This window comes from Gopherus flavomarginatus, chromosome 3 (assembly GCF_025201925.1).
Source record: "Gopherus flavomarginatus isolate rGopFla2 chromosome 3, rGopFla2.mat.asm, whole genome shotgun sequence".
NCBI lineage: Eukaryota > Metazoa > Chordata > Testudines > Testudinidae > Gopherus > Gopherus flavomarginatus.
This window is the reverse complement of record NC_066619.1, coordinates 160,307,673-160,331,544: the sequence shown is the minus strand read 5'-3', so window position 1 is coordinate 160,331,544 and position 23,872 is coordinate 160,307,673. Positions and strand designations below refer to the sequence as shown.

Below are 23,872 nucleotides of genomic sequence, written 5' to 3'. Positions count from 1 at the left end.
GAACTGATGTTCTGCACTTTTCAAATTGCCTGGTAAAGGTATCTGGAGCAGCGTGTGCGTGCATTATACGGCACTGCTGCATGAAGGCTTAATCTTGTTACATGATAAATAGTCTCGACCATATGTGCCATGTGGTGCACATTCAACTTGCTGCTCTGGTTCTTTCCTGGTGTCAACAGAGAGGCATTCTGAGTCCTGTGAGCAGTGTCCTCAGGACGAGGACAAGGAGAGAGAAGTACATGTGGAAATTCACCACATATTAAACAAAGGAGGACTCAACAGCAGTGAGGTAATATAAGTGCTTCACACAACAGCCTGCACAACCAGCCACACACCTCCTTCTCCCTGCATATTCCCCTCACATCTAACAACATGATTTGTCTGACAAATGCAAAGCTTAAAATGATTAACACTGGTTTCTCCCATACAAGATCCCTGCTAACCACTACAAAAGGGCAGAGTATTAAGAATTGTTATAGAAAGTGATAGCTCTTTGTAATAGGTTGGCTGTCTTTAAAGTTGAATTACTGTGAGAATCCGGCAGAAGTGTTTATGACATTCACATTCATATCCAGTAAATTCTTCAGGGTTAGTGTTATTACCAGAAATGTCAAAGAAATTAATGATCAGCTCATTACTGTAAAGAGTTACCAAAAACAGAAAGTGATCTAATGGAGTGGTTCTCAACCTTTCCAGACTACTGTACCCCTTTCAGGAGTCTGATTTGTCTTGCGTACCCCACATTTCACCTGACTTAACAACTGCTTGCTTACAAAAATCAGACATAAAAATAAAAAAGTGGCACAGCCACACTATTACTGAAAAATTGCTTACTTTATAATTATATATAATTATATTTTATACAATTATAAAATAAATGACTTGGAATATAAATATTGGATTTACATTTCAGTGTATAGTATACAGAGAAGTATAAACAACTCACTGTCTGTATGAAATTTTAATTGGTATTGACTTCGCTAGTGCCTTTTATGTAGCCCTTGTAAAACTAGGCAAATATCTAGATGAATTGATGTACCTCCTGGCATACCACTGCGTAACCTCTAGGGGTATGTGTACCCCTGGTTGAGAACCACTGATCTAATCTGTGAGAGAAATATGGATTTGGTGTGGATCATTTCTTCTCTCTCAAGACAATGTTGGGTAACATTTATATGTAGGCATGGAAGGGTTAGATTTTTATCGGTAAATGTTGATTTCCCCATACACACAAAAACCGACAAAAAAAATTTCCATTTAAAAAGATAGGCAAAGAAAGAAAAAATGCTGCTTGAGAACTTAGAGTGTGATTTAATGATATTTAAACTTTGTATATTTTGACATGTAATATTGACCATTTATATTTTAATGGTTACGAAGCTTTAACTTTTTGAATCTCAGCATCTGACATTAAATAATTACCTGACCCGTCCCATAATTTCATTGAACTTGAAAATTTAAAATTGAAAAAATGCTTTAAAATATCTGCAATCCATTGAAATTCTATAAAAAAATAAAAGTCAAATTCTGCCTCCTCTATTTATACATATCAAATGCACCTAACCTACTCATTTGGGGTTGGATTGCCTCTCTACATCTGTCCCTGGCACATTTGCAAAGTCAGCTGTAAGATTAGGGCCCATGTGTGTAAACACAGTCCTACCCTACCATTTAGTTAGTTAATTAAAAATACATAATAAAGATCATTAGGTTTTACATATATCCATGGATTTCAAAAGTGAAGCCCAGGAACGTGGTGGGATGAGTCTGGGCAATATCCAGTATGCACAGCATATGCCAAGAGTGAGGGAAGGATATTACCCATTTACAGTAAAAGCTTTGTTATCCGGCATGTTGAGGGCATGTTAAATTGCAGTTAACTAAGAGTTATACTTACCAATGAGTGCAGGGCACAGGCTCTGGGAGTGAGTCTGGGTGCAGAAGGGGACTCAGGACAGGGAACTGTGCTGCAGTAGCGGTTTCGGGGTGCTGGATCCAGGCTGTGCTCACCTCAGGCGGCTCCCCGCAATCAGCAACATGTTCCTCAGCTCCTAGGCAGAAGCACAGCCAGACAGCTCTGTGCACTGCCTCTACCCACAGGCACTGCCCGTCCCCCGCAGCTCCAATGGGCCATGGTTCCCATCCAATGGCAGCTGCAGAGCCAGTACGCAGGGTGGAGTGGGGGCAGGGCACTGATCCCCCATGGCCATTCCTACACCTAGGAGCAGCAGAGTCATGTTGCCGCTTCTGGGGAGCCACGCAGAGCCAGGTAGGGAGCCTGAGGGCCCCACATCAACTGGACATTTAATGGCCTCGTCAGGAGTGCTGACCATAGCTGCTAGGGTCCCTTTTTGACCAGACAGTCTGGTCAAAAACTGGACATGTGGCAACCCTATTGAAGATTTGCATTGGGAGATATCAGAAATGCCAGTTTCTAGAGCTTAATGGTTGGTAAAGTGCTGGATAACACCGCTTTTACTGTATACCCCTTTACTCTAACCCTAAGTTTATTTTACAAAAAGAAATAAAATAAGAGCCCTCTATATATGATGATTTCTCAATTTCTTGCTGTTCACATATTAACATCCCTTAGGAAAGAAACCTGACAAAGCTTATCATACATCCAAGTGTATACAAAGATGCAAGCTTTAAATATATCACCCAACATGTGTTTCTGAACGGTGAAACCAGCTGACACAACTCTGCAGCTGCTGTGGTCTCCTGGGAGGTCCATATTTTTAACTCCAAGTTGATACAAATGGGAGTTGATGACACTCTGAAACTTGCAGGATCAGATCCTTACATAATATGACCTAGTTGCAATAGTCCACTTTTTCATCTTCTATAGGGACATGTACCAAGTTCCAGTACTATCAGACAACTATTCAAAAGTCATGAAACTGGTTAAAAAATCATAAAATGTTAGATTCCTTTCTTTCGCCTTCAGAGTTTTGAGCTTTTAGGGTTCATGATTTCAAACTTTCCTCTAAAAACCACAGTAACTAGAAATTTATTAGTGAGAGAGAGAGAAAGACGAGATTCTCACGTATCATAACTCCAGGAGCTGGAACTTAAAGAAATATATCAAATATCACGAAAGTTGCCAACACCAATGATTTTATTGCAATACTGATATTGCAATATAAATTAAACCAAACATTTTTGAAGTGCAATTCTATATGTTCTTATAGACCAGGGATAGGCAACCTATGGCATGCGTGCCGAAGGTGGCACGCGAGCTGATTTTCAGTGGCACTCTCACTGCCCGGGTCCTGGCCACCGGTCTGGGGAGCTCTGCATTTTAAATTTAATTTTAAATGAAGCTTCTTAAACATTTAAAAAACCTTATTTACTTTACATACAACAATAGGTTAGTTATATATTATAGACTTATAGAAAGAGACCTTCTAAAAACGTTAAAATGTATTACTGGCACGCGAAACCTTAAATTAGAGTGAATAAATGAAGACTCAGCACAGCACTTCTGAAACGTTGCTGACCCCTGTTATAGACATATTAGAATCAATTTTAAAATTTGCTTCTATTATGATATTGCCATGTCATGTTAGAAGCTGTTTTAGCTGGAACCCCTTTTTAATACAAACGTGAACTTGGTTAACGGCACTTTGTAAGGAGGACCCTCATCATACTTGTACAGTGCTAACATACATCTAGGACTCAATTTTATACTGCAATAAATAATCAGCAATTACTAATTCAGCTTGTAATAACCGTGTAATTAAATCTAAGTTAAATCATATTAAGATTATTGAAGTACAGATATCAGAAATATCTATAGAAATATCTATATAAAAATAGCACCACCCAACATATCAGTACCCTGTGTTTCTGAGTTATATTTGCTTGCTTTATATATCTGTATTTACTGAAAAAAGATATGCAGATGAAATTATGACAGAACAAGCTAGATTCCATTCTGCTTCATATATCAAAAATAAAATTCAATCTCAACCTTGTACCCAGTTATTCACATACCAGGGCCCTAGCTACTATGTTTGGACTCCAGAATCTTATTATTGACCACGTTACATAAGCCAGAAAGTATTCAGTTTGACTGTCGGATTGAGTTTGTAGGGTTGGACTTTTTCCATTACCTTTTAAACTCAGAAAATTTGACCTGGAAGTCACTGAGGTAGAGTAAGCGTGGAATCGAATAATATCCTTCTTAAAGATTCACAATTATAATCACACTTTAAAGCCAGGCACTCATTTTTAAAGTATCTTTTTATCTTGTGTTTTGCAAGAATCTCATTTATTCCTGCTCAAGACAAAGCAAACCCAGACTTAAAACCTACAACTTAAAACTGTAAGGCGTAGTTTTTTCTCCTGAGTCTGCTCCAGTCAGGCCCTGCAAAAAAATGTCTTCCCCTCCACAGCCATCCGTTTACTTGTTTCTTGGGGCTGAGAGTGAGTGTTAAGACAGAACTGTGGGAACAGCTGCACAAATATTGCAAACTGCTGGCAACAAGGTTTCTTTCCACTGTGCAGGTTTTTTGTTTTTAAAACCACTTTACAGTGGATAACCCCAGTCACCATCCATGCATGCAAGACATGATTTTGATTTTGTTCTCTCAGAAAAGAGGTAAATGCTTAATTTTTTTTCTCTCTCTCTCTCTCTCTCTCTCTCTCTCTCACACACACACACACACACACACACACACACAGAGTACACTTTCCGAAACAATACTCTGATCATTAAGCGGTCCTGCAATCAATATCAATCAACATATCAATTAAAAAAATATTCACAAGCTGTAATCTAACTCACAGTTACTCCAGCATTCACATACTTGTCACAGCAATGCAACTATACAATGTGTTCAAACAGGAAGATTGAGAAGTTTGTTTTATCCTGTTCTGGGCTATTCACCAATAGGTAAAATTTTTATCTCTTGGTCATAGACTAAGTAGTTCAGGTAGATTTGACTAGCAACACCTTACAACAATAATTAACTAAATTAAAATAGCTGTCCTAAATACACACTGTAATAGTACTAACAAGATCCTGGTGGTATCATAGCATGCAAAGCTCTAACAGTTGGAGGATTTTTTTTAATTCACCAATTTTCTTGTTTTTTTATAAACAAAGTAAATTAACCCTCAGCCAGTGCTAGAATTAGAAATATAGGGCTCCATTCTCAGGTCCAGTTAAACTGAATTCAGTGCAGGACTACAAGAAGAGGAGGCAAAGGTGACATTTTCCCATCTTTATGCCATTCCCCATTCTTTAGGTGACATGGTATTTCAAGCAACTTAGAGTAGCCTCAGGCTGCTTTAAGTAACATCTGGCTGCAACGGCCCTCCAAAGTGGCATTCCAGCAGCTGGGATCACTGGAGCAGACAGGTTCTCCAATCACAACCTCTTTCCACCACCATGTCCTCTATGCTACAGGCTGTGAAGGTGGATACAGCACAGCCACTTAAATCAGCCTTAGGCTTGCTTTCCACTGCTTCTGTAATGCCAACAGATCCCAGTCAGCGGCAGCCTGGATAAAACCTGAGACCTCTGGAGCTTAATGCATGAGCCTCTACTGCATGAGCTAAAAGACATGTGTCTAGTAGCCAAGGCTGTAACAGGCTCATCAAGCTCTGGCTGATCGAGGTGCCATTAGAGGGGGACATATGACCACACCAAGCAGGCATGGGTTACACTTCTGCAGGGCCAGGCCTGCTTTCCACTGGTGCAGGTGGATCACACATTTCAATCTCTTTCTAAACATGTATCTATGGTGATTATGCCACTACACACTAATAAAACAATCCATGACCACATACATACTAACACGTTATGGTCATTAGTTGGGACTGAGCTTGGAATCTTTAACATTAAAAGCACGTTTGTATCACCTGACCTAAGAGGACAAGCTTTGCTAGCTGTAAGCAAGCAGCAGGCTCTATCCTACCTGATGTCCTCACACATAGGACATAGAAGAAGAGCTTATCTTTTCAGGTCATATTACTGTTTGCTAAATGCCAGCTGTGCAGTAAGAAGTTCTAGTTCAGTTAGAATCCCGCCCTCTGTCTCTGCAGGATTCTTCTCTTAACTGTACTCCTGTAGAAGAGCAGCAATATGTTGTGTACATTTGTAGATTGCTGGAAAATCCTTTAGCAGTTGGTTGAAAACACACAGGATGTTTATTAGAGTAGACTGATTTACCCTCCCTTAGTAGGGATGTACCGACAACGAACAACTCTCAGGCCCATTCTGCTCTATTTTAGGTTTCCTGTAAGACCTGCATATGACTGGGGATGTGATAACTGAGGGAGAAGAAGTGGTTTCAGCAAGACAGTTAAGGGAAAACCCAGAATGCTGGTTCAGGGCCCAAGATTAGGCCACAGTGAATAGGGTGGGCTGGGACTGCCCTCTTCTCTCCCAGGTGAGAAACCATCCTGACTCCTTGAGGGTCCAGTCAACCTCTCCCTCTCAGAACCAGGGGAGTGGGGCAAGCTGGGTAATGTAACCTACCCTGGAAAGATAAACTTAAAAACCACAGCCAGGGAGAGACCTGGATGGAGCCAGGTAGTGGTCAGGGTCTCTCTCCCAGCAGGACAGAAAATAAGCTGCCATCTCCTTACACGTTTTAAAGAAAACAAAATATTGCTATTTTGGCCTTTTTCTCAGCACCAACCCATGCAGGGGTGAATTGTATTTGTTTTTATATATGCTCCAAGAGCATTCCTGTGTTTGACTGATCACACTTCCCTATCAGTACAATGGTCCCTGTTCTGAAGATGCTGGGGTCAGTCCACTGATTTCAAGTTTTGAAAAAGCATTAGGGAAACTAAAGGAAGCAGAGTTGTGGCATCCACATTTTCAAATACAACAGCCCATGCTGTATTGATTTATCTTTACTCTCCGATGGCTGCTCAGTGACCTGCGTGCAGGATTTCATATATTCCACAATTTCACATCTATGGCAAGTGCCATAGAATTCACCTCTTGTTGAAGAATTAATGCTCTAGAATCTCAGCTTTTGTAGAATATATGTATTTCTAGCCACTATGATTGAGGAGATAATCTTGAAAACGCAGAACGCAAACTGATGCAGTGATCTCTGCCTGAGTCTGCAGACAGCCTGAAACAATAGCTTTGAGAGAGGTAAACTATCTGATTTGTTTCAATCAGAGCCCTGTAGATTCTGCAATTCTGTTACTGCATAATTTGGCAATTTTCAAGATGCCCCAGAACAAACATATATTTGCTCCAGAATTCACCATTTTACATTTGTTTTGGTTCCCTGCCTACCGAGACCTACCTACCTTTGACTTTTGCTCCTTAGCTTTCCCAAAAGCAGAAGTCACTTAGATTATAGTTCATGCACCCTGCACTGTTCCACACAGCTATGTGGTGAAAGAGCCAGAGCTGGAGTGCACCAGGCAACCAGGAACTGAGGGAACCCTAAAGAAGGATGCTGAGAAGCCCAGAGAACAGTGCACCATCTGAGGCCCAGATAGCCAGGGAGATGAGCTGCTGACGCATCCTCTTACTTGGTTCTGAGCTACAGAAACCAAGTCCCACTGAGTTGGACAGCATAGAAGAAAAAGCAACCCGGCCTTGAAAATTTTACATCAAAAATATTCAGCCAAAGGTTATGCCAATTAAATTGGTCAGCTATGACCCATAACTGTATAGGACTAAGGAAGGAGGCATGAAGGGTACTTCATGACAAGAGAATAAATGAGCGTTGCCATAGAAATTTGTTGTGGCTGTTGTGGAATTTAGCCCTATTAGGCCATGGAGTATATAAGGCCCTGTCAAACTAACAAGATATTTATTCTGATGAGATTACAAATTTTGTAGATAAAAGGTAACAGTGTTGAAGTAATATACTTACACTTGTGTAAGGCATTTGACTTGATGCCATACAACATTTTGATTAAGAAGCTAGAAGGATACCATTTAATGTGTGACATATTGTTGATTTTGTAAGACTCAAAATGTAATTGAAAATGGGGAATATCATTGAACAGGATGTTTCTAGTGGGCTCCCGCAGAGGTCTGTTCTTGGCTCTACACTATTTAACATTTTTATCAATGACCTAGAGGGGAAAAAGATCATTACTGATCAAATTTGCAGCTGACACAAAGATTCAGGGAGTGGTAAATGAAGATGAGAACAGCTCACCAAAACAGAGCAAAATAAATCACTTACTAACCTGGGGCCAAGCGAGCATTATACGTTTTAGTAAAGCCAAATAAAATCCTACATCTGTGAACCATAAATCCAGGCCATACTTGGCCTAGGAAGCACTGACACTAAAAAAGATTTGGAAGTCTGGGTGGATCATTAGTTGAACACAAGCTCCCTCTGCAATGTTGTGGCCAAAAGGGTTAATGTGATCCTTGGATGTATAAATGAAAATCTCCTGCTGGAATAAGGAGGTTACATTGATTACCATTCTGTATTTGGTGCAACTGCTATTGGAATACTGCAAGAAGCTCTTTCAGAGAAGAGCCATGAGAATCATTCCAGGATTGGAAAACAGGCCTTAGGCTGAAAGATTCACGAAGCTCAATCCATTCAGTTTACCAAAGAGAAGGTGACTTGATCACAGTCGACAACAGTAGTCACCAACCAGTCGATCGTGATCGACTGGTCAGTCCTAGAGAATCTCCCAGTTCATCATGATCTCTGGTGGCACAGTGGAGCTGCCCTGTAGCCCCAGGGGTAGGGATCTCTCTCCGTGTGTTACTCCCACCTGCAAGCACCGCTCCCACAGCTTCCATTGGCTGGAAATGGGGAGCTGTGACCAGGGCCGTCTTTAGGAAGTGCGGGGCCCAATTCAAACAGTTTCAATGGGGCCCCGGCAGGGATGACTTAAAAGAAAAAAAACAAGTAAAAAAATACGTGGGGCTTGTATTCACCGGGCAATGCTCCGAGTCTTCGGCGGTACTTTGGCGGCAGGTCCTTCACTTTCTCCAGGTCTTTGGCGGCACTGAAGGACCTGCCGCTGAAGACCCAGAGCAAGCGAAGGACCCGCCGCCGAAGTGCCGCTGAAGACCCAGAGCTCTGCCAGGTGAGTAAAAATTAAAAAGGTGCCTCTAGCCAGGGAAGAGATTCTCACTGGGCATGGGCCCCCTTAGGCGCGGGGCCCAATTCAGGAGAATTGGTGGAACAGGCCTAAAGCCAGCCCTGAGTGTGACCAATGGGAGCTGCGGGGACAGTGCTTGCAGAGAGGGGCAGCATCTGGAGCCACATGCCCCCTGCCCTCCCCTCCCAGGGACGTGTTGGCTCCTCTCAGGAGCAGCATAGGGCCAGAGTAGGCAGGGAGCCTGCCTTAGCCTCACTGCATTGCTGACTGGGAGCTGCCCAAGGTAAGTGCTGCCTGGCGGGAGGTCACACCCCAATCTGCAGCCCTGAGCCCCCTCCCAGAGCCAGCAGCCCATACCCCCTCCTGCACCCTGGACCCCTGCCCCAGCCGTGACCGCCCCCCAGACCCAGTGTACTCCGCATGCCCTCCTGCACCCCAACACTCTGCCCCAACCTGGAGACTCCTCCTGCACCCAAAATCCCTCCCAGAGCTTGCACCCCTTGCCTCCTCCTGCCCCAGGCTCAGCCTGGAGCCCCCTCCCACACTGCGAACCCCTCGGCCTCATCCCAGACCCCGCACTACCTCCCGAACCTCAACCCCCTACCTTAGCGTGGTGAAAGTGTGTGAGAGTGGGGGAGAGCGAGCAACGGAAAGGGGGCGGGATGGAGTGAGTGGGCAGGGCTTTGGGAAAGGGCCAGGGCCTCAGGAAAGGGGCAAGGTAGATCCCGGGTTGCCCTTAAATTCAAAAAGTGATCCTGTGCATAAAAAGGTTGAAGACCACTGCTCTGTAAGTACCCACAAAAGGAACAGAAATTTGATAAATTAAGGCTCTTCAATCTAGTACGCAAAGATATAACAAGATTCAATGGCTAGAAGTTGAAGCTAAACAAATTCAGACTAGACAGATGATACACATTTTTAACAGTAACAGTAATTAACCATTGGAACATCTTACCCAGTGTCATAGTGGGTTCTCCTTCACTGAAAATTTTTAAACAATTGGATGTTTGTATTATACAGGATGGCAGATCAGACTAGAAGCTCACAAGGGTCCCTCCTGGCCTCATAATCTATAAATCTCTGTGAAATAGTTCACCGTTTCAGTTCAACGAAGGCAAGTGTCCTTAGCACAAAACTTAGTGGCAATATTAGAAAAGAAGTCAAGAAATTAATGCACTTGGAAACAAAGGCCCTGATCCTTTAAGGAGCTCTTTGCAGAAAAGTCCCCAAAACAGAACCTCAATTACTTCCAGAAGGCTCTTTGCAGGTGTGTGGGGGACAGGGGGTGGAGGGAAGGTAGAGGTTTGCCAGCATGGAGTTACTTAGAATATCGGGGCTTCAGTAGGTCCCTCCAGGTCAGAGTTGAGGCTCTTAGGTTTTGCGCTGGGGAAGCTTGAGCGGCCACTATCTGCTATGCCTGCTCTAAAGATAAGAAAAGCTTTGAGGAGAACTAAGAAGCCCTCTCTTTTCAACTAAAAGAAAAAAAAGAGATTTCAGGATGTGTGACAGGGTGACCTGGCATTCCTGCACCCTACCCCAACATGCATATACACACACACATTCATTTTACTTTCCCTAGACTCCACAATCAAAAGCCATTCTAAAAACAGCACTAGTATTTTGTGTTTCTTTAACCAAGTCATCAAAATATATATGTAGAAGGTATATGTTCATTTTCAGTCCCTGCTGTCTTTCTGCTATGAAGTATGATTGAAGAGATACTTTAGATACTACAGTCATTGCAACTGTCTGCCCCTCCGAAGACTGACATGATAGCGTTATGGATTTCTTTAAATGCCCATGTGCTTCCCTATGGTAAAGACGTATCAACCACCTGTTCTATTTGCAGCATTGAGCATTACCCAAAGACAGAAATATCATATAGTGAATGACAAAAACATACATAGAGAAGTGAAAAGATGAGAGAGCATTTCTTTTCCTGATGGAAAACTAATGGATCACACTCAATTGCAATGGGGTTTAGGGAAGTGGTTCTCAACCAGGGGTATACGTACCCCTACGGGTATACAGAGGTCTTCCAGAGGGTACATCAACTCATCTAAATATTTGCCTAGTTTTACAACAGGCTACATAAAAAGCAAAGTCAGTTCAAACTAAAATTTCATACAGACAATGACTTGTTTATACTGCTCTATGTACTGAAATGTAAGTACAATATTTATATTCCAAATGATTTATTATATGGTAAATATGAGAAAATAAGCACATTTCAGTAATAGTGTGCTGTGATTTTGTATTTTTGTGTCTGATTTTGCAAGCCAGTAGTTTTTTAAGTGAGGTGAAACTTGGTGTACACAAGACAAATCAGACTCCGACAAGGGGTCCAGTAGTCTGGAAAGGTTAAGAGCCACTAGTTTGGGGCACTGAGATGCCAAGTTAGTACTATAGTGAAAATAGACAGTCTGAACCAGCAATGCTTTCTTATTCATGTCACAGAAAAACATACCAGATCTGGGGATAACATGTACTTCAAAGGGCCAGTAGGTCACAGTAGAAATAAATAAGGATGCTGGTAGTAAACACCAAACAGTCTAAACTAAAAAGCAGTACAGTAATAGGATGCAAACCACTTTTGTGCCACCTGCTATGACCCATCTACACATCCTATTTTTTCCTAGTGTATTTAAGATGATGTATTGTATATAACCATGGTAGATGAAAGTCCTTGAAAGCTGTGTGTGTTTTGTAGCTGTGTTTTGTTGTTGATGCTCCTACAGAGATGAACTTATTGAGAGTTCACCCTAATAGTTTTGCAGTAATTACCTCTAAGAGGTCTTATTTCCTCCTGCATCTAACTCTGTGAGCTTCATCTTCCTAGCAAAGGACAAAAAGCCAATGAGAAGTGAGCTGAGCTACAGGGCCAGTGGCACAGCAGGATTTGAACCTGCAGCCACAGAGAAGTCCAGATTTTAGAAGTAATGCCCTGCAGCATCCTCATGAAGCCAGAAATCATCTGGTGATGTACTCTCTCTGTGCAGAGGGAGGGAGAGAGGAAAGCTGATAGCTAGGACTCTTTCACTACTGTCCTTGGGCCTGCTTCTCTGGGTCAGCACCCACTTAAACCCCAACCTATCCCTGTGTAACTTTATAGGAGGAGATGAGCTGCAAGAAAAGAAAACAACTCTGAAGTGAGACAGCAGCATTCAAGGAAGAAACAAACAGGCAACTAAAGCAACATGAACAAGACGCCAGCCACAAAAAAAGGGAACTTGTAAGCCCATTTTAGTTTTTGTCTCTAAACTCACTGCATCGTGCCATACAATGTCTGTTGCAACAACAAAAACAACTCCACAGCATAGCATCTGAATTTCAGGGAGAGCTAGGGATAAGGACTTCACTCAATCTTTTTCTCTCCATCTACCTCTGCTTTTAATTACGGGCACGCACATATCGCTTTTTGGTAATACTTTGTACTTATCTGTGCATACCACAAGTTTACAATCAGCTTGTCTTAGTGAGGGCAGCATGCCTTGTTCTGTTTATGGATCAATCTCCCTCTCTCATTTCTCAATACAAGAGACCCAACATAAATCAGTTCCTCCTGAAACTTGGATAAAAGTAATGTCTCTTAATAGGACAAGATACTGTACCTAATACCACAGCAAAAGAAGTTACCCTAATAATGATGTTTTGAATTCATCTATCATACCTAGGTAAATTTAGCCCCATTGAAGTCACTGTGGTTGCACAGTGGATTAATCTGGACCCTTTTTCTACTTATGTACGATATATTGGCATTTGTGCCTAAAAAGGATCATGCTGTTTATTTCTAGTCAATATCTGGTCATGTATCTGACAACTCCTCACAGGAACTATTTAAGATTTATTTTAAAAAGAGAACCCAAAACTCTGCAAGCATATATCCATATTTTTGAGATAGAAAAATATTTTATACAAGTTCAAAAGAGGGGACAAAACAAAAATCCACAATTTCTGCAGCTCTCTTATGTTAAACACAAAACCACTTGGGTGGCTTTAAAACCCACTAAAGATTTCCTAACTCTTTGGTGATTACAATCAAAGTACGTATTACAAATTCTGCCCCAGTGAACCTGTTATCTAGGAAAGTTGAACTCCAGACATTTATACCAAAGAGGAACATGCAAAGAGAACTATTACAAATCTGAAGATGAATATTAACATGGGAATTTCAGAACACACAAAGAGCCTTTATTTTTATTTTTTTTAATCTGTACTTAGATGATAGAATATTCTATTTTTATCCCTGGAAGAAATAAAAAGGAACGTTGTGACAAAGTTTGTAATTAAAGAAATAGCAGCACAGAACAGACTCCTCATAGCTGCCTCCCTCTCCAAGACAAGAACAGCATTGTCACAGACAGCTGCTGCTGCGACTTCCTGGTCTGGAGTTAGAGTTTGTCCTGTCAAAAGAATGTACCCTTCTCCATAGTTTTGTCACAAACACCACTTTAATTCCACCTACCCTGCTTCCAACTGCAGCGCTGATCCAGATCACCAGCAGCTCCAGAAAACCACTCCACACGGATAAACAAGAAAGGAGAAAAAACCAAAATCAAGCACTCTACTTCCCACAAGTAGGGGAAATATTCAGACCCATAAACGTGGTAGCTTCACAAGGCAGTTTCAGAGAGGAAATACAGTGGTGCTAAACTAAGTTGTCACTGCAATGAAAAAAATGTTCCTCTCCTCTCTCTCTCTTGAATGCTCAGACCATCTGCAGACTGAGTTCCTGAGGACTGCGTTACTTTAACTCAGAAGCACTGCACTACCACCACATGTACTTGAGAAATCCTACCAGTCACAGAAGGAGTAATCCAGAAAGTTAGAAAAAGAGTGATTGTGTGCATGGATGTGTAAATATACAGTACAGGAGGCTGGAACAACCTAGCAAGGCCAGCCCTCAGACACAGCCTTAGGTTTCAGATTTCATTGGCAACTGGCTGCCCTGAAACACACCAGCAGCACTACTACTGAGTCGGAAAGGATCCCTTCCTAGCCACACAGCTCACTTCTCAGATATCTCTGGAACCCTGATTGACACTGCACCATCAGCTGTGCCAAACTTCTTAACATACTGATCATTAACTGTTTAACTACACTCACTGCTGACTGCTAAGCGTCCCAGTCCACGAATCTCATCCTGTTAATGAAAGCAACTTGCTCAACTTACCTAAATGCCTCCTGACATCATGCTTTGCAAAGTATTACTTTTCAGTTCCACATCATCTTGTATCATCACCTCTAGCATCAGGCTTGTTTATAAAATCATGTAACCTCTACATTCATTACTGATCTTCAACAAGCATTTTCAGCTCTGTTCGATTTATTTTAAGTCATTACAAAAAACCATTTTGCTTTGTTTTAATTGGAGCTATTTTCATGAAGGGAGTTACAGCTCTGAGGATGACAGACAGAGGGGATTACCATGTTCTATAGTTAACTCAAGCAGCCAGACACTAATAAATAAATAAATAAATAAAATGTCTCAGACTGCTTGCCTCACAGGAGTGCGCTTCAGCTTCTCTCACTAATATGACCTCAAGAGACCTGTGGGAGCACCTAGTACATTACACATACAGTAAATTGTGGGTTTCCTCAAGAAAAGGAAAAATTCTACTGGGGTATACCCAGGAGATAATCATAAACTGACCCTGGGTCTGACACAGGAGCCAAGAGAAGACTACTTAGGGCATTTTTTTCCTGTTATTTAGATAACTAAATCCATATTTAGGGACTTAATATGGCCAGGCCTTGCTTAGCACCTACAGTTCCCATGAAGTTTTTGGCCTTTACCTCTCTGCCTCAATTTCTCCATCTCTTTAAGAAAAGGAATTGGGAAATATTACAGTTTGCCTGCCTGAAAGAGGAATCCTCAGAACTGACATTGGTAGAGTGGTTCAAAGCTGAGTGCTGCACTTATTCTAAAGGCCCAATTCTGCCTTGAGTTATATGGATGTTAACTCATTGTTTTCTATTTGAAACATATCTATGTAACTGAAGACAGAATTGTTAAAAAAGAGTTATTCACCATCTGAATTACACAATAGTCTGTCTTCTAAATTCGTTGGGACACCAACTGACTCATTGACTATTTGGGAGCGTGTCTCAGGCAGACTGCAGTGTTCTCTTTTTCCCACATTCACAAAGGGAAGTGACTTGTAATTCTTGCCTTCCATCATACTGCTCAATGCCAACACATCTCACCCCATCATACAGATCTGGTGGGGAAGTATGACTTCAGCTGGAAAATTATAAATGCTAATCAGTTATTGTAGCAGATGAAGCACAAAATTCCAGTCAGAGACTAGATCTCTTTTCCCAGATTCCTGTGTGGAGCAATATTGTTTTTGATATTGTACTGTGGTAATAAATAATCTTATAGTAGGGATAAAGAACCATAAGAAACAAACAAAACTCCCCATTCAAGTCAGTGGGGAGTTCTGTTTACTGTGTAAGTTAGGAGCATATAGTTAGTTAAGTGCCACTTAACATACAAAAGATCTGGGTGCACTTCTGCTTACTTCAGATGAGGAATCCAGACAAAAGATAGGAAAACTGATTTAGATGACATATAAACTTGATTCAAATATTTGTATCTAACTATTACAGATTCAGAGGTGTTCATATAATGACTCTTCCTCCCACCTCCATGCTGACTAGTTCCACTTCTAAGTGAAGAAGGCAGTACTTAAATATCATGAGAACTACAAGAACCATCCAGGAAATATTGGAACTGGAATAATTTTCACAGGATTTCCAAGCCAATTCTGCAGATCAAGGTTTGATTTAGTAAATGTTCTGAAAACGATTAAAAATATATATTACATTACTGAGCCAAAACACTGCAGCTTACAATATTGACACCGCAGTTTGGGGCAATTATTGCATATATTGCTGGATATTGTAATAGGGATTTTTATTGCTATTATTTTAATAAAGGAAGATTCAGATATGCATCTGAAGGGTGCTTAATTATCCAGATAGAACCAAATCTCAACTCTGCCTCTCACTAATCCTGGGAGAGGGACTGACATTGTATCAGACTGTGGCCAGCCCTTGCATAGGTATACAAGAGGGGAGGGAATATACAAAAAGCTATCCCCTTGTGCAGGAGCTCGCCAAAAACAAGGACCTCATCAATTCCCCTGAGCCTGGGGATTGTTCTCTGCTAGCAATCTCTGGGAAACAAGCCACTCCAAATGAAGCAGGGAGGAAACAGAGCAATGGAACTACTCTTTACCACCTCTCTTCCACACACAGATACTGTGCCAGCAGGTTTGGCTGGCTGCTAGTGGAAGGGCATGCTGCACCTAGTGTGAAGGTGCTAACACATTCTCCTGGCTAGAACAGAAGTTCCAGGAGGGACGGTGCCTTTTTGAGATAGTGTCAGCATCACCTTTAGAAGATGCGACTCTGGTGTCTAACAAGCTGGAGGCGGAGACAGAAAGAAACAGAACACATAAACATTCTAGACAGGGAGGAAAAGGATGAGATTAAACGTGGGCACAGCAGGAGACCTGTGCTTGCCTTAGGCTTGGTTAGCTGCCAAATGCAACCTCTTCACAGGGAGAATAGCCAGAATAACATACTAAAAGAAACATTTTAAATGGGCTGGGAGGCCCTCTAACATCAAGAAACTTGCTTGCTCCAATGAGGTGCTGGTGCATATAGGAGCTTTAGATTATGGATCACAACAATCAGCATTGTACAAGAACTAGAGGTCACGTCCCCACAACTCTCTGTTTTTCACTTATTTGAATGAGAGCACCACATTAACATACAAGTTCTCTTGTTTAACTGATAGGAAAAAAATGATTACCCACCTTTTGGTAACTGTTGTTCTTTGAAATGTGTTGTTCATGTCCATTCAAAGTAGGTGTGCGCGCGCTGCGTGCATGCCAGCCAGAAGATTTTCCCCTAGCAGCGTCTGTAGGGTCGGCCCTGGAGCCCCCCGGAGTGGCGCCACTATGGCGCACTATAAAGGGGTCCACTGACCCTCCACCACCTCAGTTCCTTTTTGCCGGCACTCCGACAGGGGGGCAGGAGGGTGGGTATTGGAATGGACATGAACAACACATCTCGAAGAACAACAGTTACCAAAAGGTGGGTAACTGTTTTTCCTTCTTCGAGTGGTTGTTCATGTCCATTCAAAGTAGGTGACTCACAAGCCTAACCTTAGGTGGCGGGGTCAGAGATCACTGCTGACTGGAGTACTGCACGACCGAAGGCTGCATCATCCCTAGCCTGGTGCGTGATGGCATAGTGGGATGAGAATGTGTGGATGGAGGACCACGTGGCCACTCTTCAAATCTCGAGTTGGGATCTGAGCCAGGAATGCCACAGAGGAGGCCTGCGCCCTAGCGGAGTGGGCTGTGACCAGAGGGACAGGAGTCTTAGCTATGCGGTAGCATTCCCGGATGCAGGTCGCGATCCACGAAGAGATTCATTGAGAGGAGACAGGGAACCCCTTCATCTTATCTGCCATTGCAATGAAGAGCTTAGTTGAGCGTCTGAACGGCTTGGTACTCTCGATGTAAAAAGTCAAGGCCCGGCAGACATCCAGGGAATGTAACCTCCGCTCCTCATTGGAAGAGTGTGGTTTCGGATAGAAAACCGGGAGAAAAATATCTTGACCCATGTGGAACTGTGAGACGACCTTGGGTAGGAAAGCCAGGTGAGGTCTAAGTTGGACCTTGTCCTTATAGAAGACCGTGTACGGGGGCTCAGATGTTAATGCCCTGAGCTCCGACACCCTCCTGGCTGAGGTGATCGCCACCAGGAAGGCGGTCTTATACGACAAGTACAACAGGGAGCACGAAGACAGAGGCTCAAAGGGAGGCCCCGAGAGGGCAGAGAGGACCAGATTCAGGTCCCAAGCAGGAGCCAGCTGACGAACATGCAGAAATAGCCTGTCCATACCTTTGAGGAAAGGCCCGAGTAGTGGGTTCGCAAATACCGAGGTACCCCCTTCTCCCCGATGGAACTCCGAGATGGCCACCAAGTGAACACGAATTGAGGAGAGGAAGAGGCCCAGTTGTCTGAGGTGGAGCAAATAATCTAGAATGATGGGGACTGGGACCCCCATTGGATTGTGACCTCGCTGACCCGACCATATGGAGAAGTGCTTCCATTTCACCAGGTAGGTAGCCCTCGTTGACCGTTTCCTACTACCGAGCAGCACTTGTCTGACCTGCTGGGAGCACTGCATCTCCACCGGGTTCAGCCATGGAGCATCCATGCTGTGAGGTGAAGGGAATCCAGGTTCGGGTGGCGGAGGGAGCCCCGGTCCTGCGTGATCAGGTCCGGGAGTAGGGGCAGTGTCAGAGGCGTCTGAACAGACATGTGCAGGAGTGACGTGTACCAATGTTGACGCGGCCATGCCAGAGCTATCAGGATTACCCGTGCATGATCCCTGCGAATCTTCAAAATCACCCTGTGTTTCAGGGGGATCGGAGGAAAGGCGTAGAGCAGACCGACCCCCCAAGACTGTAGGAAGGCATCTGACAGAGACCCCTGACTGTGGCCCAGGAGGGAGCAGAACCGTCGGCATTTCCTGTTTTCCTCGAGGTGAACAGGTCTAACCGGGGAAAGCCTCAGAGCTGGAAAATTGAGCGAACCACATCCCATCACACCCGTGACCCCGGAACGAGCAGCTGAGGGTGTCCGCCAAACCGTTCTGCTCCCCTGGAAGGTAGAACGCCGTCAGGCGGGTAGCATTGTGGACGCAGAAATCCCACAGCGTGAGGGCTTCCCTGCATAGGGGAGGGGAGAGTGCACCCCCGTTTGTTGATATAAAAGACTACCGCCATGTTGTCCGAGAGAACTGAAACACATCTGCCGGCCAGGTGGGACTAGAAGGTCAAACAAGCCAGGCGAACTGCTCTTAGCTCCCTGACATTGATATGCAACTTGAGGTCCTCCAGCGACCACAAGCCCTGTGTCCTGAGGTGTCCCAGGTGCGCTCCCCAACCCCGATCTGAGGCATCCGTTACCAGGGAGAGGGAGGGTTGAGGGGCAGCAAAGGGGACACCCATGCACACTTTCTGCGGGTCGAGCCACCACCACGGTGACCTTAGCACCAAGCAGGGAATGGACACCACTGAGTCCAAGGGGTCCCTGGCTGGACGATATACCAGCTGGAGGCAAACTTGCGCCGTGGTAATCGGGGCTTGGTGCAGTCCGAGGATGAGCTCGGAAATTGCCTGGAACCTGGATTCCGGCAGGTACACTATGGCATGGGTGGAGTCCAGAACTGCTCCTATGAACTCTATTCATTGTGTCGGAGACAAGATGGACTTGGCTTCATTCAAGAGGAGGCTGAGATTGAGAAAGGTCCGCCTGATGAACGACACCTGGGTCCTCGGAGCAGCCCTTTATGAGCCAGTCATCCAGGTAGGGGAATACCTGGATGCCCCGCCTGCGCAGGAAGGCCACCACAACTGCCATGCACTTCGTGAAGACCCTTGGAGCAGCTGACAGGCCAAACGAGAGCACCGTGAACTGCAGATGGGTGCCAGCCATGACAAGCTTGAGGTACTGACGGTGCCGAGGAATTATGGCAATGTGGAAATAAGCGTCCTTTAAGTCGAGGGTGGCATACCAATCTCCTGGATCCAGGAATAATCGAGGACAGGGAGACCATGCAGAACTTGAGCTTTTGCACAAACTTGTTCAGTCGCCGCAAGTCTAGGATGGGTCTCAGGCCCCCTTTCGCCTTTGGTATTAGGAAATACCGGGAGTAGAAGCCTTTGCCCCTGAGCTCCTGAGGGACTTCCTCCACCGCCCCTACCTCCATGAGGGACTTCACTTCTTGACTTAGAAGTTGCTCATGAGATGGGTCCCTGAAGAGGGACGCGGATAGGGGTTGGTGGGGCAGGAGGGAGGAGAACTGGATAGAATATCCCCTCTCTACCGTGAGGAGCACCCAGCTGTCCGACGTGATTCGGGACCAGGCACAGTAGAAGGGGGACAGACATGACCCAAAAGTAGGGGTAGAAGGATCCAGAGTCTTGATAGGTAGGTCGTCCTTGACCGTACTATCAAATAGGGGGTCTAGACCCCGATGGCGGTCTCGATTGACCGGACACCTGGCCGGAGGGATGGCGTTGGTGATGCCTCCTGCCATTTCTGCCCTGCCTGTGCCCCAGCTCCTGGCGAGTCTGAGGCTGTGTCATAAACAGATAAGAAAAGTTAATAGCACAGAAGTACTTTATATCTCTTTGACTGTAAAGAGTTAACAAGTTCAGTAAGCCTGGCTGTCACCTGACCAGAGGACCAATCAGAGGACAGGATACTTTCAAATCTTGAGGGAGGGAAGTTTTTGTGTGTGCTGTTACATTTTGGTTGTTGTTCACTCTGGGGGCTCAGACGGATCAGATGTGCAACCAGGTTTCTCTCCAATCTCTCCAATACAGGCTCTTATAAGTTCAGACTAGTGAGTACTAGGTAGATAAAGCGAGTTAGGCTTATGTTTGTTTTCTTTATTTGCAAATGTGTATTTGGTTGGAAGGAGTTCAAATGTGTATTTGGCTGAAAGGAGTTCAAATTGGTATTTTGCTGAAAAGATTTTAATTTGTATTTGTATACTTAGGCTGGGAGGGTGTTCCCAGTGTCTACAGCTGAAAGACCCTATACCTATTCCATCTTAAATTTACAAGATCATTTTTACTGTTTTTCTCTCTTTAATTAAAAGCTTTTCTTGTTTAAGAACCTAATTGTTTTTTATTCTGGTGAGATCCCAGGGGACTGGGTCTGGATTCACCAGGGAATTGGTGGGGAGAAAGGAGGGAAGAGGGAGACAGAGGCTGATTTCTCTCTGTGCCAAGATTACTTTCTCTCAGGAAAAGTCTGGGAGGAGGAAAGAGAAGGAGGGAGGAAGGTGAATTGTCCTCTCTGTTTTGTGATTCAAGGAGTTGAATCACACAGTGATCTTCCAGGGTAACCCAGGGAGGGGAAGTCTGGGAGAGGCAACGGTGAAGGAAAGGGTTTACTTTCCTTGTGTTAAGATCCAGAGGGTCTGGGTCTTGGGGGTCCCCGGGCCAGGTTTTGGGGGGACCAGAGTGTACCAGGCACTGTTATTCCTGGTTGGTGGCAGCACTACAGGTTCTAAGCTGGTAATTAAGCTTAGAGGAATTCATGCTGGTACCCCATCTTTTTGGACGCTAAGGTTCAGAGTGGGGATTATACCATGACAGGCTGGTAGGGGCATGGGGCCATCTGCAGCCTGAACTGACCGCGCTGGGTCGCAGGGGTATGCAAGCCCAGCGAGCGAAGCATGGCCCGCGAGTCCTTTAGGCTTTGCAGACGCTTGTCCGTCTTTTCGGAAAACAACATCTGCCCCTCAAAGGGGAGGTCTTGAACGGTCTGCTGGACCTCATAGAGCAGGCCCAAGACCTGGAGCCAGTCTCCCTGCCGCATGACCAGGCCCGTGGCCAGGGTGCGTGAGGCTGAGTCCGTCGCATCTAAGGCAGCCTGGAGAGAGGCTCGGGAGATCAGCTTCCCCTCTTCCACTATGGCCGAAAACTCTGACCTCGAGTCCTGGGGAAGGAGCTCCATGAACTTTGACATGGCTGAACATGTGTTATGACCATATCGGCTTACAATTGCCTGTTGGTTGGCAATGCGGAGTTGGAGGCTTGGTGTGGAGTACACTTTTCTGCCAAAGAGGTCGAGTCTTTTAGCATCCCTGCTCTTTGGTGTTGACCCCTGAAACCCTTGATGCTCCCATTGGTTGGCCGCATCCACCACCAGGGAGTCCGGGGGGTGGGTAGGTGTACAAGTGTTCATGCCCTTTAGAGGGGACGAAATAGCGCCGATCCATTCTCTTGGCAGTAGGGGCCAGTGAGGCTGGCGTTTGCCATAAGGTGTGGGATGTATCCACTATAGACTTTATCAGCGGGAGAGCCAGACTGGATGGCCCTGAGGGAGTCAGGATGTCTACTACAGGGTCTGCATCCACCTTGATTTCCTCAGCTTGGATTGTGAGGCTCTGAGCTGCTCGCCAGAGCAGTTGTTGGAGGATTCGAGTGTCCTCCAGAGCCAGTGCCACAGCCATGCCCGAGACAGCTTCATCCGGGGAGGAAGACAAAGAAATTACATGGATTGGCCCTTCCTCCGGGTGCGAGCAGTCCTTTGGGGTCCTGCAGCACATGGTACTGTGGTTGCGGGGCCAGTTCCAATCCAACTGTGGCACTGTGACCGGTACCAGGGTCGCCAGTGAGCAGCTTGGCGTATCAGCCGGTGCCTGCCGAGCCCGAACTGTAGCCGCTGCCAGTGCCGCTGCCCGGCTAGGGGGTGCTGAACTTGGATATGGCACACCCCTGCCCGACGACGGTGCCGATGGAGGAGGCAGCTGCGCTGGGGCCACTGACGCTGAGGAGACCAAGGCCGACCTTGACCAAACGCCTGGCCTACCGACTGGTGGTAGGCCCAGGGGGTCCAAAAAGGACACTGCGAAGGCAGATGCCATTGCTGCTGCCACTGTGGGTAACGCTGGTGGCTCACCCCCAAAACCAATCTCCTGCTCCGCAACTGGCTGGAGCAGTAGGAGTCTGCCTTTGAGTCTGAAGTCTCTGAGTATGAGGACCTGGGGGAAGCTGCACCCGGTGCCGTTGGAGAGCGGTGCTGAGGCGGCGGGGAGCCTCTTATCTGGTCCAGTGCCGCCTTAGCAGCGCAGTGTGGGAAGGGAGGCGACAGCATGGCCGGCTTGCCCCTAGATTGTACTGGGGGACGGGCCGCAGTAGGAAACTCCCTACGATGCGAGGAGGCCAGCGCTGGGAGTCCCATCAAGTCTGAGGCCTCCTCGAATGCCTCCGGTGTCGAAGGGAGGAACAAGTCCCCGCTGAGGTCGGGGATCTAGGCCGGTCCGGACTCGACCGCCCTCTCTGCGGTGCGGGTGTTGACGGAGCAGCCGAGGGTTGTAATCTAGCCTGTCCACTTGCACCCACGGACGGCGGCGGCCTTGGGTCCTGGTGGGGTGACCGTTCCCTCACTGGCTTTCTCTTCTTAGCGGGCACTAGCAACGGTGAGTGGTGCTGCACTGAGGTTGACTTCCTATGACCCGACTCTGTCCGGTGCTGGGACTTAGACAACTTGGGCTGGCCCCTAAGCCCTGATGCCGGTGACGGGGTGCTCCGCACCAAGGAAGACGTCCTGGGCACCGCCTCGGCTGGTTCTGGGTCTGAGGGCGGCCGCAGGGCAGCCTCCATCAGGAGGACTCAGTCTTTGAGCTCTGTCTTTGAGAGTTCTCGGGTGGAAGCCCCTGCAGATAGAGCACCGGTCCTTTTGGTGGCTCTCTCTGAGGCACTTCAAACAAGCAGAGTGTGGGTCACTCTTGGGCATGAATTTTCCGCAGTCCTTGCAAAGTTTAAACTCGGGAGACCCGGGCATGCCCCAGTGGGCAACGAAACTTGGGGGGGGACCCCCCAACTACCAAGAACTATATACAATGACCTAAGTAAACTAACTACAACGTAACTATACACACGGACTATACACAAGGATAGGACACTGCTAACTTGCTACGCAAGAGAAGTTCCAGCTAGCCGTCACCGGCGGTAAGAAGGAACTAAGGGGGTGGAGGGTCTGCGGGCCCCTTTATAGGGCGCCATAGTGGCGCCACTCCAGGTGGTGCCAGGGCTGACCCTACAGACGCTGCTAGGGGAAAATCTTTCGGCTGGTGTGCACGCAGTGCGCACACATCTACTTTGAATGGACATGAACAACCACTCGAAGAAGAACTACTGTTCTGCTGTTAAAAGTAGTACAATCCCAGACATTTCTAGTTCCTGAGAAAGGCAAGGGACACAACATACTT

At 45.5% G+C, this 23,872-nt stretch overlaps 1 protein-coding gene across 4 annotated transcripts in view; it reads right to left on the bottom strand.

Annotated features, from left to right (window-relative positions):
* The window catches only part of ARHGAP24 (Rho GTPase activating protein 24), a 430,833-nt gene that overhangs the window by 339,440 nt on the left and 67,521 nt on the right, over window positions 1-23,872 (bottom strand). For 2 of the 4 annotated variants that reach the window (XM_050945139.1, XM_050945143.1), the window contains exon 1: window positions 13,520-13,884. The exons of 1 other annotated variant lie outside the window; for it this stretch is intronic. The gene's annotated coding sequence lies outside the window, so the exon portion shown is untranslated. Of the gene's footprint in view, window positions 1-1,897; window positions 2,014-13,519; window positions 13,885-23,872 lie in introns of those variants that run through there. One more of the 4 variants, XM_050945140.1, reaches the window with a different exon arrangement.